The sequence below is a fragment of the Leptidea sinapis genome, chromosome 8 (assembly GCF_905404315.1).
Source record: "Leptidea sinapis chromosome 8, ilLepSina1.1, whole genome shotgun sequence".
Classification (NCBI taxonomy): Eukaryota; Metazoa; Arthropoda; class Insecta; order Lepidoptera; family Pieridae; genus Leptidea; species Leptidea sinapis.
In genome coordinates this window covers 12,495,224-12,510,259 of record NC_066272.1, presented here as the reverse complement: position 1 = coordinate 12,510,259, position 15,036 = coordinate 12,495,224, and positions in this window count along the sequence as shown.

The following is a 15,036-nucleotide window of genomic DNA, read 5'->3' as shown; positions in this document are numbered from 1 at the left end:
ATTACTATCAGCTGAACGTTCTTCTCGACTCGTCCCTTATTTTCATAAAAAAAAAAAGTGTGCAAAAGTTATTTCAGTTCGGTTTGAATTATTAGAGTTTAGTTGAACTGGTGCAATCTCTAGGTTAGTACAATAGAGTTAAACATATTGCCTAACAGGTGACTTATGGACCACCAGCGAGCACATAGTGATAATATCTAACTACCTCAACTTGCAATTATTCTATTAAAAAAATACAATTAATTGTTAAGTATTTTAACTAAAATACTGTTTTGCTAAATAATGAGATATCAATGTGATAAGTTAAAAATTTTGGGCTTAAGGGTTCTGAGCAGCAATGCCTTGTGTTATAGTCAGGGCGTATCATATTATGAAGGTTAACGTCATTCTTGCCTTATTACTTCTTATTTATTTAAGCATAGCAACTAGATTCATTTAACATATACGAATATAATAAACAATGATAATAAGTGTTACTATTTATATATCTAAATTAGTTATGTACAACATTATTAAAACAAAAAACTAATGCTAAAAACAAATTAGAAAAAAGAATGAATTAGTAATTGCATCCAATAAATACAATGATTTATTAACTAGGTAAGAATTTAATTCTAAACATTTGATCTATATAAGAAGGTACAGCAATGCCATAGTCGAGTTAAACAATTTGATTTAATGGGTACCTTCAAAAAAAGCGCCTACACCTTTTTTCAAGGCCGGCAACGCTCCTTTCCTCCTTTGGTATTGCAATAGAATGTGGGCGGCGATGATCACTTAGCCCCAGGTAACCCCGTACGCTTGTTTGTTCTACTTTTCCATAAAAAAAAAACATATTGCCCTACAGGTGACTTTTTGACCACCAGCGAGCAATCAGTGATTTAGTATGTATCAGACCGGTCAGACGTTAAACAGTGCGTAAATATGGTGTTTTTTATTATAATATCTAACTACCTCAACCTGCAATTATTCCATTAAAAAAATACATTATGGCGAACAGTTTTCATTTATTTAATTTATTGATTCTTAATTTATTCATATTATCGCCATAGCTCAAAAGTTCTTCAATGTCCGGAGCATTGCAAGCCTACTTTATCTTCATTATCAGCCGGAAGTCGTCCAGTGCTGGAAAAACGCCTCCCCCAAAGATCTTCACGACGATCCACCGATCCAGCACGATCGGTCCTGCTCATGCAACGTATTCCAGCGATCTTGACCAGAGCAAACGTACTTAGCGATAAAATATTAATACTTAACATTATCAGAGTTTATTTTTACGATGCGCGCGCACACCGTCACGCAAATGTGACACGACGATTTGTATCATACTTCAGCTACCAAGTAACTGAAATGTCAACTAATCCACAACCAATGGACGAGAATAAATTTCAATAAATAATTTCAATTTATATTCAAGTTTTAAAATAAAATAAAAAAAATCTCTCCAATTCTATAAAAAATAATTTAATGATAGTTAATAAGACGTTATTTCACTAAATTATGCGGTGTAGTAATATTTTCATTGTATTGTAAAATAGCACTAGGAATAAAATTGTGTGAGGGGTTTGTTTTATTACGCCAAAAAAGATTCACTAATTGAGTGCGTACTTTTTAAATTTATATGGTTCCACACGAACGTGGAAAGTTTTCATCTCAAGTTGGATTATAATGACCATATTAGAATTTCCTGTGAAAAAAGTAAAGGACAAGTTAGACACGACGGTGCCAGTACTATATTAAACTCTTGGAAATCCACTTTCCGTCGCTTCCTATGTAAATGTGTTAAATACAAAACTGCTATACATCTACTACTTACATTCAAACTAATTGCTTTCCTTTTGACGCTCCGCTCGTATAAACGACCGCTTGCTTCTTTGTCAGCTCAACATTTTATTGAAGTTTTACATTATTAATGCTTTCATCAATTGCAATTCATTATTGAAACTGTAGTCGTAATTCCATTAAATCATGAAAAAAAAAATTTTTTTTTTATTCTAAAAATTTAGATATTAAAACATATTTTAAAACAAAGTCCTCCGCCGTGTCTGTAAATCTGTCTGTTCGCGATAAACTCATTTTCCAGCTATTATCACTAATGGATAGCGTGGTTCTCGAGGAAGGTTTTAGTATATAATTTGTTAAAATTTTGTATATTATATGAGTATTTGTTGGAGCTTTCAACGAAAACTCTGTCGAAGCCCTTTGATATATAACAAAATAATGTATAGTGGAGTAATTATGAATCTTATATAGGTCTACAGGAAAGTATATGATGGTATCTGTCTATCTATTAAGAATAACATACTATATCCATTTAAAAAAATCTATTGACAGAAGCGTCTGTTGGGTCAGATAGTTATTTCTAAATATATTTTTTGGAGCAAACCTTGTACCTAATGTTTATGTTAAATGAGTATCACTTCCATGCATATTCTCAATAACAGAAAATTTGGATTTACATTGCCATCCTTTGTAATGAAAAGATCCAAGTTTGTACGCCCTCAGGCACTTATCGGTCAGCCAATTGGAGCTTCGTGAAAATCGCCCGGTTGAAAACAGAACGCCTGACATCAAAGTGGTTCGGGAGAAAGACACGAACTATTCAAAATACCTTTAAATCTTGATTTTAAAATGTTATAAATTTAAAAAAGCGTCGTTTAACATCATATATAATGTAACTATACAATTTGATAAATCAAACAAAAATTCGTCCAACTACAAATAAACTATGGAATGGTCTTTGCGCGGTGCTTCGACTTCCCTACGACTAAACCATTAAACCTTCAAACAGACCGTATACACCGTATAAGAGTAGACAACGCTCCTGTGATTCCTCTAGTGCTGTAACAAAGTATTGTGGCAGTAATGACTTATTATCAGGTGAAACATACGTTCGTTTGCCATCTAATTCCATAAAAAATATTTAAACGAAATCATATACTCTTTGTGACCACACCTTGAAAATGAATGTTAAGTATCAACATGATTAGCTTCCTATCATAAATATGAAAGTAGAACAAGGTCTTCTGTGTTTTATTTCTGTGAAATTCACTCAATAGTCGTTTTAACCTTGGGTTAACTATAGGCAATAATAATGAATCATATTTTCAATTCACGAGGTTTCCCTTTAATTTATATTATGAAGTAAGTTTATTTTATGATTACAATTCTCGAATTGGGTTTAATCGCATACCCACGTTAAGCCTTATTTTATGTTAAGCTTTAAAAAAATACCGTTTTGCTCTACTAAAAAAAGCAAAATTCCTTTCTCTAAAAGTTTTTTCTGTGTACCGATAATTATAAAGACACGCCCACACTCACGCACATAAACACATACTTATATATGCTTGCAAGGGTAATAAAAACACTTTTTTAATGTTATATTTTATAAAAACATAGCCTGTAGGTAATCGGGGAGGTAAATACATCCACACCCACTCAACACCTTAGGGAGGAGGGAATGGCTGAAAAACAGTCCGGCATGGAGACATAAATCCATGATTCCATGTCAGGTGAAACTGAGCCTTTTCCTCTTACCTATCGTTTCATCGCGTAGCGTAATTATTCATTTTATATTTGTAATGTTTTTGTTTGGCAATAAAGAATTTATTTATTTATAACATTAATTCGATGTACTTACTGAAAAACAATCAAAAAAAATTTTTCTTTATTTACTTTTAAGTATTGATAAACTAGTTATAACCAACCTCCTTATCATAGCAATTTATAATTAAGGCTAATATGAAGTCATAAAAAAATGATTGGGCGATAAGCTTTATTAAGTTTATTATTAAAAACGTATTTGTAGGAGGGAATTCAGGAATCGAGAAAACACAACTTAGGTTCCGATTTACTTGACGAGAAGCATATTAATTATCTTATTGAAATTTTTGAGGCAACGAGCCTCCCCGACAGTCATTCTTGTGTCCATAACAAAAACAGTAATAATTTTAGTAATATTGTCTGAAGCTACCGTTTAAGCAGAGGAGGAAACAATAACATAGCAACATGATATTTCTCAATGATGAATCTCGAACTATTTGGATATTGCAGATACTTCTTTTTCTTTTTAATGTTGTTGGAAGTTAAATACTTCAGAAAGTAATTCAGTGTCTCATGTTATAAATAACAATATTATATTCGTTAGATTAACAGTTTTTTTTACTTGAGCTATAAAGTTAAAAAACTATCTCCAAATTTTCAGCTACTTCCTTACATTTTCCACTTATAAGCCTATAAGTGGAAAATGTAAAGAAGTAGCTGCAAGAAAGACTGCCAGTACGACTAACCGAAGATGGCTATCTTCGGTTAGTCGTACTGGCAGTCTTTCTTGCAGAATTATCACATGCAACAAGCGGCATGTCTATGAGCAATTCCTGACTGGGCAACGAACATTTGTAAAAAATCTGTGCTAGTCCTTAACTTTTGCATATTGCTGAGGTTAATGTTAAGAAGAACTAGTTGTAAGGTAAGCTGGAAATGACTACCAATGGTACGCTACGCTAAATGCTATCATAAGTTTGTCAACAAACATTACTTCTTTTCTCAAATTATCAAACTTTTAAATATAAATAGAATTTGTCTTTTAATATTCGGAATTAAAGATTCGCCCATAATTCTGTGTACATTTTAGTTCTGCGTAATAAGTCAATTATAAAGAAAACTAAATTCATTTCATGATCAAATCATGTTTAATTAAAATTAAAATTGAGCATAATTTCATGCCTCATGCCGGGGTATGTGTGTACGTTAGGGAGGATATCTGCTGTCGCCGTTTCGGCAATTTTGAGGGTAGGGGCCTGTCCACATCTATGCGTGTGTCTACAGGTCCCATAGTGGTAACGCAGAAACGGATCACCTCATGGGCTGCGTTCAAGCGGCATTTGATGACGTGCTTGCTCAGATCCCCTCCGCTGAAATCGTAGTCTTGGGTGATTTCAACGGGCACAATGCCGAATGGCTTGGATCACGTACCACAGACTACGCAGGGCGATCTGTGCATAATTTTGCATTGGCGTATGGTCTGTCCCAATTGGTTGAGTCGCCGACGCGGCTCCCGGATGTGGATAGCCACATGCCGTCCTTATTAGATCTTCTGCTGCCTACACATCCCGATGATTACCAGGTCTCTGTCGACGCCCCTCTCGGAACGTCCGACCATTGCCTGGTCAGGTGTGTAGTGCCTATCCGACGCCAACGTCGCAGACCATCAGCGACCCACCGCGTTTGGCACTACAAGTCAGCAGACTGGGATAGGATGCGTTCCTTTTTTGCATCCTACCCTTGGGGCAGGGTTTGTTTCCTTTCGGATGATCCTAGTGCCTGCGCCGTTGCAGTAGCCGATGTGATACTGCAGGGCATGGATATTTTTATACCAAGCTCTGTAGTACCGATCGGTGACAGATCACAGCCCTGGTTCGATGCGTCAGTTAAAGCAGCATCTGACTGCAAAAAACAGGCGTATCGAACTTGGGTTGCGGCGCTGGGCTCAAAGGATCCGAACTGCAAAGTTCTGAAGAGGAAATATAACCGTGCCTCCAGATTTTTTAAGCGGCAAATCGCCCGTGCGAAATCGAAGCACGTCGTCAAAATTGGCGAGCAGCTTTCCAGTTACCCGACCGGAACACGCAAGTTCTGGTCGTTGTCGAAAGCTGCTCTTGGTAACTTCAACCAGCCGTCCATGCCGCCGTTGCACATGAGGAATGACACCCCGGCCCATACGGCAAAAGAGAAAGCCGATCTCCTGTGCACTCTTTTTGCCTCCAACTCGACTCTTGACGACAACGGAAAAACACCGCCGACCATTCCGCGGTGTCAGAGCTCCATGCCTGAAGTACAGTTCCGACAGAAAACTGTTAGGCGAGCTCTGTTTTCGTTTGACGTCAGGAAGTCGAGCGGGCCGGATGGCATTTCTCCAATCGTGCTTAGAACGTGTGCCCCTGAGTTGACGCCGGTGCTAACGCGTTTATTCCGGCACTCTTATTCAAAAGGCGTAGTCCCTGATTCATGGAAGTCAGCCCTTGTCCATCCGATCCCAAAAAAAGGAGATAGTTCGGATCCGGCAAACTACAGGCCTATTGCTATTACCTCCCTACTCTCCAAAATTATGGAGAGCATAATTAACCGCCAGCTCTTGGTATACCTTGAGGGTCACCAGTTGATCAACGACCGGCAGTACGGCTTTCGCCATGGTCGGTCGACTGGCGATCTTCTGGTATACCTAACACATAGATGGGCGGCGGCTATTGAAAGCAAGGGGGAAGGCCTGGCAGTTGGTCTGGATATAGCGAAGGCCTTTGATCGTGTATGGCACAAGGCGCTCCTCGCAAAACTTCCATCATTTGGGCTTCCCGAAAGCTTATGCAAGTGGACCTCCAGCTTCCTCACTGGGCGCAGCATACAGGACGTTATCGACGGTTATTGCTCGAATCCCAAGCCCGTGAACGCTGGAGTGCCCCAAGGCTGTGTGCTATCTCCCACGCTGTTTCTTCTGCATATCAATGATATGTTGGACACCGCCAACATGCATTGCTATGCAGACGACAGCACTGGTGATGCCGTATACACGGGCCATGCAGGTCTCTCTCGGGAAAACGTCGACCAGTGCCGGGAGAAACTTGTGACTTCTATCGAGTCCTCTCTCGAGAAGGTCGCGGAATGGGGTAAGTTGAACCTTGTCCAATTTAACCCCCAGAAGGCTCAAGTTTGCGCGTTTACCACTAAAAAAACCCCATTTGCCGTATCACCGCTCTTCGAGAACACTTCCCTTCAAGCCTCGCCTAGTATCGGAATAATGGGTCTCGAAATCTCGAGCAATTGCCAATTCCGTGGCCATCTGGAGGGCAAAGCCAAACTGGCTTCAAAGAAACTGGGCGTCATAAATAGAGTACGGCAATACTTCAAGCCGGCCCACATTCTAGCGCTCTACAAAGCGCAGGTCCGGCCTCACATGGAGTATTGCTGTCATCTCTGGTCTGGCGCACCCCAGTATCAGCTCGATCCATTTGACCGCGTGCAACGCAGAGCAGCTCGAATTGTCGGGGACCCAGTACTCTGTGAACGGCTGGGTCACTTGGCGTTGCGTAGAGACGTCGCTTCATTGTGTGTCTTCTACCGCATTTATCACGGGGATTGTTCCGAAGAGCTGTTCAACCTGATTCCTGCCGCCGAATTCCACCTTCGCACGACACGCCACAAGTTAGGATATCATCCTCACCATCTGGATGTGTGGCGGTCCTCCACAGTGCGGTTTTCAAGGAGCTTTCTTCCTCGTACCACGAAGCTGTGGAATGAGCTTCCTTGTGCGGTGTTTCCGGGACGATACGACATGGGTACCTTCAAGAAAAGCGCGTACACCTTCCTTAAAGGCCGGCAACGCTATTGTGATTCCTCTGGTGTTGCAGGAGAGTGTGGGCGGCGGTCATCACTTAACACCAGGTGACCCGTAAGCTCGTTTGTCCTCCTATTCCATAAAAAAAAAAGGTTTTAGGTTATAGGTTATCACGGGCTACTATCCGCAACTCGACGACTATGGCGCGCCTATTTTGCGTGGTGAGGTGGGCAGCTAATCTTGCCATCCCAGCTCCTCAAGGTAGTTAATCAAACCTCTGATGTCACCCATGACCTCGGGGAGAGTCCTCGGTGACCCCAGGTGTTTGGCCCGGTAAGTGGCCACACTCCTACACTCCAGAATGATGTGTGCGGCCGTCTCTTCTGCCTCCATGCAGGCTCTGCACAGCGGGCTTTTGGTGACACCTATGCTAAACAGATGTTTGTTAAAAGGGCCGTGGCCCGTTATAACATGGGTTAATTTACGTAATCTTTGGCGTGGGAGTTTTAGTAGCTTGCGAGAGAGCCTGAAGTCTACTTGGAGTAGGGCCTCTTTTGCTTGTCTACACCCTCTCACTTCCGTCCAGTATTTACTTTGTAATTCTTTGGTATGTTCTCGTATGACCATTGTAGGCCATCTAGAGGGGAGGGGGACGATTGGATCTGGTCCTATTGCTATCATCTCCGAGCCTTTCCTGGCCAGTTCATCCGCAGCATCGTTGCCGCGTGAGTCACTGTGACCCTTTATCCATTGAAGAGTTACCTGGTTGCCATTTGCACATAACTCCGTCAGATACTGGTGACAGTCGTATATTAGCTTTGAGGTGATAGTGTTGCTTTGTAGAGCTTGTAGTACTGATTTGCTATCTGAGAGGATGCGGATTGAGTAATCCTTTACCTTTCGTGCCAAAGTAGCTGTGGCCGCTTCTATGATACCCATGCACTCTGCTTGGAAGACAGTGTTCTGGGCTCCTAGTGGTGCGGCTATTTTTATATTTAGATCTTCCGAGAACACTCCGTATCCTGTGCCAGATCTTGTTTTCGAGGCATCGGTGAAAATTCTGAGGTCTATAACATTAAAGTCCTCTTTTGGTTCTTCATACAACTGTATTTTGTATTTCTTATCGAATATGTATTCCTTTGGAGACCTGTCACTTACCGCGAGCAGCAGAGGCTCCTTTTCAATCACCTCAGTTAGGACCTCTGGGTGTGCGGGTCGATTGGTTCTCCAAAGATTTAGTGTCTTCAACCTTACTGCGGCGGAGGCCGCCTCTTGTTTTATAAAGACGTGTAGAGCCGGAAGATTTAGCATTGTTTCTAAGGCTGCAGTAGGTGTAGTACGCATGCATCCTGTGATAGCCATACATGCCAGTCTTTGAAATCGTTGTAGTTTATTACACGTGGTTCTAAGTCTAGTGCGTGACCACCAAACTACTGCACCATAACATATCACAGGCCGTATCACAGCTGTGTAAAGCCATAGTACGATTTTCGGGGCAAGACCCCATGTCTTGCCTATCATTCTACGGCATTGCCAGAAGGATATTGTAGCCGTATTAATCTTCGCATCTATGTGGGCGCCCCAGTTTAGTTTGCTGTCAAGTATTACGCCTAAATACTTTACTTCGCTTGTTAATTGGAGTTCAGTGTTAAACAGTTTCGGCAGTTTGTAATTACCTAGAACTCTTTTGTTTGTGAACAATACCAGTTCCGTTTTCGTTGGGTTAACTGTCAGATCGTTATCTATGCAGAATTTTTCCACGATTTTAAGTGCCGCATTTGTTACTTCACATACAGTATTGGCAAACTTTCCGCATATCAGTATAGTTAGGTCGTCTGCGTATCCTACAGTATAGTAGTGGTTTTCGTTGAGGGTGGCAATCAGATCATTTACAACCAAGTTCCATAGAAGAGGTGAGATTACACCTCCTTGGGGACAGCCTTTGGCAACTATAGCTTTCTGCGTTTCACCTTCATCGAGTAAAATTACTCTGTGCTTAAGCATGTTTTCAATACATAATGTCAGAGTTGTACATACACCATGTCGTTGTAGGGCTTCATTCATTTTTGTAAATTTTGTCTTATCGAAAGCTCCTTCGATATCGAGGAAGGTTCCTAGACAAAAGATCTTTTCCGAAAGTGCACCTTCTATAACGTTCGTTACAGCGTGTAGTGCAGATTCAGTGCTTTTACCTTGACTGTACGCATGTTGATTGGGGTGTAAGGGTATATACCGCAGGTAATTTTCCCTCAGTTCTCTTTCGCACAGTCTTTCTAGGGTCTTCAAGGCAAAAGAGGTGAGACTGATGGGTCTGTATGATCTAGCATTAGAGTAGTCGCTTTTACCCGGCTTCGGTATGAAGATTACTTCCACCTCCCTCCATTTCCTGGGGATGTATCCATGCGCTAGACATGCCCTGAAAATGTTAGTTAACCGGATGTGAAGGGACTCTCCTCCCCATTGCAATAAAGCGGGAAAGATCTCATCCGGTCCCGCCGATTTAAAGGGGTGGAAGGAATTTATAGCCCACTTCGTCTTATCATTCGTCACAACCTTATGGGCCAGTTGCCAGTCAGCTTCTTCAGCAGTTGTGTTTTCAACCACCCACTCCGTTTGCTGCGTTATTTTGCAGCCTGGGAAGTGCGTTTCTGTTAATACACGCTCTATTTCTTCTGGTGAGTTAGTGAAAGTACCATCAGGTTTTCGCAAGGATTCCAGAATGTGTCTAGGTTGATTGGAGACCATTCTTCTTACCCTGTTTGCTTGGTTTTGGCATTGAATGCCATTGCAGTATTTACGCCAACTTTCAGATTTTCTGTATCTGATGCGTTTCATGTATTCAGACTTACTTTCCTTGTAGATATCCCAGTCATATTGTTCGCCTGTGTTTATTGCGCGGTTTAGATGTCTCCTCACTTTTTTCCTGAGCCTGAACTGGAGTTTAGGTCCCCACCATGGCTGGGGTTTAGGTTTGTCAGATTGGGGGGAGATGAGGGGGCATGTAGCGTGATAGCTGGCTATCATTAGATCACTGATTTTTGATACTTGTTTTTCGATGTTATCTACGCCGATTATCTTGTCAGAGAGTGTTCCCTCATTTAGATGTGATTCCATCATCATCTTGTATTGGATGAGGTTCGTTCTGCGGGGTGTCCTCCTGGGAGACGGTTTAGTAGTGTTTACCTTCAGGTTAAAGAGTATCCATCTGTGATCTGAGCAAGATGCTTCTTTCGAGACATGCCAGTTGGATATAGAATTAGTCATACCCTCCGTTGCCAGGGTAATGTCCATAATTGTTTTGCTCCTCTTGTTTAATAAAGGTGGGTTCTGACCCTACATTTAAAATATTAAGGTTAGTAGTGAAAAGGTATTCAGTAAGTTGCTTACCTCTTTCGTTAGGTGTCTGCATGCCCCAGAGCGGGTGATGTGCGTTGCAGTCTGCAGCTATTATCAGCTCGCTCTTGGTGGTCTCGCAATAGTTCACCAGTCTGACGAGAGCTTCTGGCGGTGGTTCTTCTCCATCCGGCATGTATGCTGAGGCGACCACTATCGCTTTCTGGTGAGTATGTTGGTCCAGTAGTTTTATAGCGCATAAATCTCTGGAACAATAGTCTGTTAGGGATTGCACATGTAGGTTATTTGAAATGTAAATACAGGCTCTAGGATGTTCTGGTCCTGAGTAATGTATGAGCTTACCTCCAATATTGGAGAGGTAGCAAATGCGGCCTCGTCTAACCCACGGCTCCTGGATTAGGGCGAGAGCAGTAGAGTTAACCTCCAACCATTTCCGAAGTTGAGCCGTTGCAGTTTCACTATGGTGGAGGTTTATTTGTATAAAATTGCACTTAGAAGGGGATGCCATCTTTGGATAGCAAGCCCTCCTCACCGTCCCTGATGCAGAGTTCTTCGATACCCTTAGTGCAGTCGGCATCGCCCTCGGCGCCCGAAGCCAGAAGCTCTTCGAGCTCCTTCAGGCTGTCGAGCGCTTCCTCAGAAGGGGAGCTTGCGGCACAGGTTCCGTCTTCTGGGTTATTCCCTTGTGCTTCCATCGGTTCCGGTGGTGCAGTGTTATGGCCTTCGTTTGGCTCTGCAGGTTGAATAGTAGCCTCACCGTTAGCATCCTTGGAGGGGGGGGGGGGTTTCAATAAATTTTCCACCTGGCCCCTGGACTTTCATGTAACCTGAGCCCAGCATAAACGATAGCCGGCGCTCATGTTCCATTATTCTGGGGATTTTCTCCTCCGGAACGCTTACGATGATGAATGTGTCATCGTTGTGATGGTGAAGAGCATGTAGCAACCAGCAGTCTACCTCGGCCCAAGAGTTTTGGAACCTAAGCATGCCACCGATCGCCTTGGTGTCCCTCAACACTCCAGGCAGCAGGATGCCGCACCTTATGCGGTTAGGGACTTCCCACATGTTCTTTACAGTTAGGCTGTTTCCATTTGGTAGTGTTATTTCTGGGACCGCTGCCTTTAGCCACTCAAGTGTGTTGAGATTGGAGCACCACAGTTTCAGGACGCCCCCGTCATAGATTGGCTTGGCCAGAAAAGCAGGCCCTTCTCTCTCCTCACTTATAGCAGCCAGCATAGCGGCCATCAGCTTGTCTTCAAGTTTGTTTTGTATAAACTGGACTGCATTTGCGTCTATGTGCCCTGTTGTGACGGATGTTATTGCTACAACTGGGTCAGTTTTCGCGGCGTTGGCATATGTGGTAGGTTTAAGCCGATTCAATAGTTTTGCCCTCTTATGGTCCCCCCTTGGAGAGTTAGTATCGTCCAGACGAGAACGTTTGGTCGGTACAGAGGTTTGGGCTACGGCACTGACTTTGTTGGAAGGAGGCCCTCGGTTGTTGGTTGTTGGGGCCTTCTTGGAATCAATTCGGGTTTGGTTCCCCGGTATTTCTGAACCACGAGAGGTGCTGGGTTGAGGTTCTGTTGTTGAGGAGGCCATCGGGGCTTTGGCGTTTTGAGCTTCGGCCTTGCAAAGGCGGGCTGCTATGCGCCTCTGTCTCCTGTTGGGACGATGGTGACTCGTAGGTGCCGGTTGCGTTTGACTTTCCCTTATACAGGGCTTGTCTTGCTTTCAGCCCTTGTAGGACACGAGGGTCCAACCAGCCTCCAGTCTACTGACTGCGTGGGCAGGCACCACTTGCGCAGTGTCTGTGCCCATAGACGGTTGGGCCTTTGATGGCTCTTTCGCCAGTATGCTCCGGGTGCCAGTAGGTGCTGAACACTCTCCGGATGTGTTAGTATCCTTGGTAGATTTCTCCACCAAGGAACCAGTTATGGTACCTTTTGGTTTCTCTCCAGGTCCCATTTTAAGGGGTTTGTTGGATCTGTTATTCTCCATGTTAAAACCGGGTTAGATTTCATTCCCCGCGTTCCCCACCCTCCACGGAGCCCGCACTTGGGGATGGTTAACTTAACCATCAGGGCTACGAAGGAAATATAGGTTCAGCTGGCCTCTTGCGCGACATCGGGAGCTCGAGATGGATGGCTTGTAGATCGATCCAATCCGCCAGGTCCTCCACCCATTCTTACCCCGTCAGCTTGGCCGAGCACCTTAGGGGACCCTTAGGGGACCAACCTTACCTCGCCTGTGACCCCGCCGAGGCGGGGACACGTGACCGTTACCCACGTGACGGCTACTCACGGGGCTACCGTTTAGCTTGAAATCAGGGCCAAAGAGAGCGTATTACGTTACAGGGGTAACTAAACCCCGACCCCTGTCCCGCTCAGCTCCCCAAGATTCCGTCATCCCCGCGTACGGCGATCATCTGCGCAGGTGGATGCTATAAAATCTTCCGGTTGGCACCCACTAACCGCCGGAAGAGTCGAGCAGATATTAGCCATTAGCCAGCAAGAGACAGCCATTGCGCACGGTTAATGAAAATCGAGCACAATAACTAATCAATCACTGGACCAATGTTACCAGGGCGCACCGGGGAGGTAGGTGTCGATTCATTCATGACGCCTCAAAGAGGTTTCTTTGTGGATCCACTCCTCCGCCCACACGTGGAGGTTTCTGCTGAGCGCCCCTTTTTGTTTTAATTTTTAAATTAAGCTTAACTTAATTATGTAATTTGGTATGGGAATAAAAGGCTTTTTTTATATTCAAAATTTCTATACCATTCTTAATTTTATTTAATAAAAAAAAGGCTTTCATCAGCAATTATTTCACCGTTGATCTTTGTTGTTGTTGTGAAAACATGTCACTGTGGAACTATCCACCTGAACGACAAATATTCTTGCATCTTACATTTACAAAACCAGATTCACGAAAATGAATTAATCTCAAGCCTTACTTCGGACCAATGCCATTTACCTTTCACAACAAAACAAAGAAGGTCACTGTATCTTTCAATGTAGACGACACCATAGGGGATAATATACACCGTGCAGGGTTTACTCAAGAAAATGCCGCAAAATGGGATTAACTAATAAACTTAACGCAGGCAGTTCGCTTAGAGGGCAATGGAGAGGGCTATACCCAGAGTTTCCCTGCGAGATCGAATCAGAAATGAGGAGATCCGTATGAGGACCAAAAGTCACTGGCATAGCCCAAATGATTGGGGAAACTGGAGTAGCAGTTGGCAGGGCACGACGGACAGACGACTGGAAGAGCATTAAAGTCCCCGAATGGCGACCACATACCCGAAGACTAAGTGTTGGTAGGCCCCTCACAAGATGAACCGACGATCTGGTCAAGATCACCGGAATACGAGCTCTTTGTCTAGCAGTGTATAATATATTTGCAATAATTCTGTCAATGACATTTCATTACGTAATATGACAATTCTTTCATACTTCCACATGGGTGGGCACGGGGTACATACTTTATACGGCAAACAATGTTTGCTGGGTCACCACGTGTATAAACACAACCTAGGGAAGTAGAAATATAGCTAAAAGAAATGTAATTAATCACCATCACCATTACAAAGTCTATTCGAACTCTTTCAAGTCCGTATTAGCTACTTACCGTCTTTTAGTTCATCTCTAGTGATTTTGATTTATGGTTGCCGACTAAAGAAACTGTTGATTGTGTGATTTTAACAAAAAGGAAATGAATTAAGCTACGAAAAATTTCTGGTAATATTCTTCACTTACTTTGTGAAATGTGGATTTAACTTAGTGAAGTCTTTATTAGATAAGTCCACAAAATGTTTGATTGTTTTTGATTAATTAAGTAATAACTGACTTACATGGGAATATAATATTTTTTATGATTATTTTGCTTTTTTGCGCGTAAATTTTATTCATATATTAATTTGTAATTATAAATGTTTAGCACGTCAAATGTTTGAGCCATAAAAAAAAACCTAGTAGTATTTATTATGGTATAATATACTTAGTGCATTAGAACAAATTTACATGCTTAGGTTAAGGATTGATCTCCACTGCACTCCAATTAGATAGCGCAGACGAAGTCGCAAAGTGCGGCAACTAATCCTACGCCCAAATGGATGTACTCGAGCCAGTCTCGAGCAATGTGTGACGTTGACGTGCCACGTGTTCTGTTAATCTGTGCTAATGATTGAAAGTAAAAAGATTAAGTACCAAACTTAAAAATAATACAAGAAATAAGAACGACACTGGGATCACATTTATTAATTTCAATGTAAAATAACACGAAGAGTATGTTACGAAATTTGAAAGATGCCATTGAGTGTCAAGATGCCACGCACACAAGCATCTAATAGT